We start from the raw sequence: 5,082 nt of genomic DNA, 5'->3' as shown, positions 1-5,082 counted from the left end.
TCCTCTCCTCTCCTCTCCTCTCCTCTCCTCTCCTCTCCTCTCCTCGCCTCGCCCCCCCTCCCCTCCCCTCCCCTCTCCTCCCGCCTCTCCCGCCCTCGACGCACCCCTCACCTCACCACCCCTCCCCCTCCTTTTTCCTCACCACCCCACTGCTGGGCTCTCCCCTCTTCCACTACTACCCCCTAACCTCCTCTTCTCGCCCCCCCCCCCCCATGCTCATTCCCTCCTCTCCCATCTCCTCACCACCGCTCACCCGCTCCCCACTCTCCTCACCACCCCCTCCCTCCTCCTCTCTTCCCCTCCCCCCTCCCCTCCCCCCCCCCCCCCCCCCCCCCTATCCACCTCACCTTTCGTGGCCCATGTCCACTCACAAGAAAATAGCCCACCCTTGTTACTTTACCCTTTCTTGGAACGTTGCAACCATCGTGGGGGAAGGGCGGAGCTTTACAACAGTGACGGGTTGATGTGAGAAGCGCTGATCGCAGGAGTGGAGGGGAAAGGTGCAAGGGATTGACAAGTTTCAGCTGACAGCTTCCACTGATCATTGATACAGGAGGTGGATAAAGAAACACAGAGACGAGAGAAGCTTGTTGCAAAAGAACAGAGGCTTCTGTGGGAGTCCTTCTCTTCTGACTGAGGCAAAAGAACTGGTGCATGAGGGAGCAAAATATCCAGACAATTTTCTAGCTTAAAATGTTGAATGTTAAAAGGTAAAATATTGAATGTCAATATTGAGAGGCAACTACTGAACCTGACGTGAATGAGACAGAAAGTGATACAGCCACAGGAGTTGTCTGCAAAGCCAGCGTCACATTGATCTGGTCACATACCATGGTTAATCCTTTATCGTAACTCCATCGCAAGCAAGGAATCACAGAACACTTACAATTCAGGAGACCATTTGGGGCATTATGATTCCACTCAAAAAAAATGTGTATATAATTATGAACATATAATTAAGAACCAAGCATATAATTAAGAACCAACCAACCAATGGTATGGACCATTGAAACATTGTTGGACCAGACACTGCTGTAGAGAGTTATTGCCTTCGAAAAAGGATGCTCCATTGGTAGATCTAATCCTGTTATGGACCTTGGACGCAGTAATGTTGAAGAGCCAACTTTAGTATTGTGTTTAGAACACTGTTGCACAATGGAATAGCAGGTATTGATGATCGAAGTCACCAAGTGCTGGAGTAACTCAATGGGTCAGGCAGCATCCATGGAGAACATAGATAGGTACCATTTTGAGTTGGGACTTTTCTGCAGACTAGCAGATGTCTTCTCTCAGACATGATAGAAGGCATGGGTTATTGATTTGGGACGATCAGCCATGATCACAATGAATGGCGGAGCTGGCTTGAAGGGCCGAATGGCCTCCTTCTGCACCTATTTTCTATGTTTTTATGTTTCTATTTTTCTAAGGCAATGGATATGGTGGAGGATTGATGAGGTTGAGAAATGTGACTGGACTCAACAAATCGCTCTGTTAAAGGATTGTGTGGAAATGGTCCTGAATTCAGGTGCTATTATTGGGAACACAGAGCAGAGATGTGCAGTTGTACATGGAACGTCACCCATTCCTTCTCCCCAGAGATGCTGCCTCTCCCGCTGAGTTACTCCACCATTTTGTGTCTCTCCACGATACTTTTGCTGGTGGTCAGAGACATAGAGGTTAACAATCCACATACCAGGACTCTTGAGGACATGGTGAAAACCTTTTAATTTGCTACTGGTGGTTAATACGACCACAAGATTGGCCGGTGCATCCTGAGACCAGAGGAATCAGATGTAAACGTATGACCAGACTCGAGATTGGCAAAGAAATGCAACTTGCAAACCCTCATAGATTGGGCTTTGGAGGATCACAGTGCATGGACTGGTGAAGGAGAGAGCCTTTCCCTTTGTCGCCTCCTCATAAAAAACTCACTCGTGTTTGTAAGACCCGCTCTCACAAAGCCAAATCAACAGAAAATGGACTCCCGACCCCATCCTCATCACCACCCCTCACATCAGTCACATTCGAGCTTTTTTCTTCTTTCTAAGGCAAAATCAAACATTGTTAAATGCAGAGGCACAGCGATCTCAGCTTGTTCCTGCAGTTCACCCTTGCCTCAAGTGGAGGTGCTGGCAGTCTCAGGCTTGCCCTGGCTGTTCAGCTACGTGCTTGATGAAGAGGCCTTGGTGGCTCAGTCTTTGCCTCTGCGTGTGGGCACAGTCCTTCATTGTCTATGTGCAGGTAAGAGGCACTGGTGGTCTCAGGTATGCCCAGGCCACCTCGTCTTGATCTCAGTGGAGGCGCTGGCTGCCCAGGGCCTGTCCTGGCAGCTCGGTTCCTATACTCCTTTGAAGCACTTTCAGCATCCTGCCCACAACTCATACCACCACCCAACTTCAAATCATTTTTCTATCATGAAAGGCTGACATACTAATTGCATGTTATACATACGTGGTTGCATGCTGTTAAGGAAACCCTTCATATTCCATCATATTCGGTATGACATAGAAACATAGAAACATAGAAAATAGGTGCAGGAGTAGGCCATTCGGCCCTTCGAGCCTGCACCGCCATTCAATATGATCATGGCTGATCATCCAACTCAGTATCCTGTACCTGCCTTCTCTCCATACCCCCTGATCCCTTTAGCCACAAGGAGGACTCTCTCAAACATCTACAGGTACACAGTAGAGAGCATGCTGACCGGTTGCATCGTGGCTTGGTTCGGCAACTTGAGTGCCCAGGAGTGGAAAAGACTACAAAAAGTGGTAAACACTGCCCAGTCCGTCATCGGCTCTGACCTCCCTACCATCGAGTGGATCTGTCGCAGTCGCTGCCTCAAAAAGGCTGCCAGCATCATCAAAGACCCACACCATCCTGGCCACACACTCATCTCCCCGCTACCTTCAGGTAGAAGGTACAGGAGCCTGAAATCTGCAACATCCAGGTTCAGGAATAGCTGCTTCCCCACAGCCATCAGGCTATTAAACTCAGCTCAAACAAAACTCTGATCATTAATAGCCCATTGCACTTTATCTGTTTATTTATGTGTGTATATACATATTCATTGGTATATGGTAACACTGATCTGTCTGTATTTATTTATGCCTACTATATTCTGTTGTGCTGAAGCAAAGCAAGAATTTCATTGTCCTATCTGGGCCACATGACAATAAACTCTCTTGAATCTTGAATCTTGAATCATAATATCCAAATCCTTCTGCTTTCAAACAACTATTAGTTACTCCCTGTATAAAATGAATTCAATTTTCTATTCTCTCTTACACAATACACAAACACATGTTTACACCTTATCCACTCAGCCTATCTCCTTTGCATAGTTTGTGTCACCATTTCTAATCTAATTCTGAATCACAACACCACACCTGAATATCCCCCTTCCTATCCCACACTGGCCTTTCTGTCCAGGGCCTCCTCCATTGTCAGAGTGAGGCCCAGCGCAAATTGGAGGAACAGCACCTCATATTTCGTTTGGATAGCTCACACCCCAGCCGTATGAACGTTGACGTCTCTAACTTCAAGTAACCCTTGCTTTCACTCTCTCTCCATCCCTCCCCCTTCCCTGTTCTCCGACCAGTCTTACTGTCTCCGACTACATTTTATCTCTGTTTGCTTTGTTGTTACCTTCTTCCAGCTAACAATGATCTGTTCTACATTTCTGTTGATCTCCATTCCCTAAGCCCTGTTTTTGCACATTCACACTTCCTTATCTATGTCTCTCCCTTCCCCTGATGTCAGTCTGAATAAGGGTCTCAACCCAAAACGTCACCCATTCCTTCTCCCCAGAGATGTTGCCCGTCCCGCTGGGTTACTCTACCATTTTGTGTCTATCTTCAGTTTAAACCAGCATCTGCAGTTCCTTCATAAAAACCTCACCAGAATCGGTGACAATCTCGGGTCAGCTTTGGTCCAATACTTGACGTGCAGCACTGCCATCCTGAAAATCCCCCCACTCTTTCTAGCAAGATAGAAACATAGAAAATAGGTGCAGGAGGAGGCCATTCGGCCCTTTGCGCCAGCACCGCCATTCATTGTGATCATGGCTGATCGTCCCCAATTAATAACCCGTGCCTGCCTTCTCCCCATATCCCTTGACTCCACTAGCCCCTAGAGCTCTATCTAACTCTCTCTTAAATCTTAAAGATTAAATTCAGAAATACCATTGCCGAAACCCGGGATTGAACCAGGGACCTTTAGATCTTCAGTCTAACGCTCTCCCAACTGAGCTATTTCGGCTACTCACATTATTCTACTTTATGTTCTTTGTGCTTTCACCAATCCTTTATCCATTCTCTAATCCACTCTGGATGATCAATGTGATGGAAGATCAAGTCATGTTTATTGTAAGGTCCAAGTACACAGAGGTACAGGTACAATGAAAAATCTTGCTTCATTTTTCATTTGTCACCACATTGATCAAACACAATTTCTCTTCCATTAAATCATATTAACACCGCCTAACTAAATTATGATTTTCTAAACACTTCATTATCAAATCTTAAATAACAGATTCCAGTATTCTCCTGACAAATGATATCCAACTAACTCGGTTATATTGTTCTTTAGTTTCTCTCTTCCTTTTCTTCTGCAGTAGTGGTGATATATTTGATGGTTTCCAGATCATCCCACTTCCTGGAAGTTTCAGAAGATCATTAGTCCATCCATTACATGAAGATAATATCCAGGATCAGAAGGTGACACGTCCATCAAGTATCTTCTTTTAATAAGATTGGTGATATAACTATAATATTCCCTATAACTATAACTACATTATAATTCAGCTCCACATATCCATTTACCCCCATTGACCTTTAATCATGTTCTGATCAAGAATCTATCGACTTAATGAAAGGCCCAGATAGAGTGGATGTGGAAAGGAGGTTTCTAGTAGCATGAGAGTCTCGGACAATATCTTTCTCATCTTTCTGATGAGCTCTTGTTCTAGATTCTCCCACAAAAGAAGACATCTTAGAGTCATACAGTCATAGAATCATAGTGATACAGTGTGGAAACAGGCCCTTCGGCCCAACTTGCCCACACCAACCAACATGTCCCAGCTAC

At 45.6% G+C, this 5,082-nt stretch overlaps 1 non-coding gene across 1 annotated transcript; it reads right to left on the bottom strand.

Moving 5' to 3' along the window:
• Positions 1-4,184: 4,184 nt before the first annotated feature.
• On the bottom strand, positions 4,185-4,257 carry trnaf-gaa. The gene has a single exon. It is a non-coding gene; the product is annotated as a tRNA-Phe (tRNA).
• Between the last annotated feature and the right edge of the window lie 825 nt (positions 4,258-5,082).

The sequence above is a fragment of the Amblyraja radiata genome, chromosome 37 (assembly GCF_010909765.2).
Source record: "Amblyraja radiata isolate CabotCenter1 chromosome 37, sAmbRad1.1.pri, whole genome shotgun sequence".
Taxonomy (NCBI): Eukaryota; Metazoa; Chordata; class Chondrichthyes; order Rajiformes; family Rajidae; genus Amblyraja; species Amblyraja radiata.
This window is presented reverse-complemented; position numbering and strand designations above follow the sequence as displayed.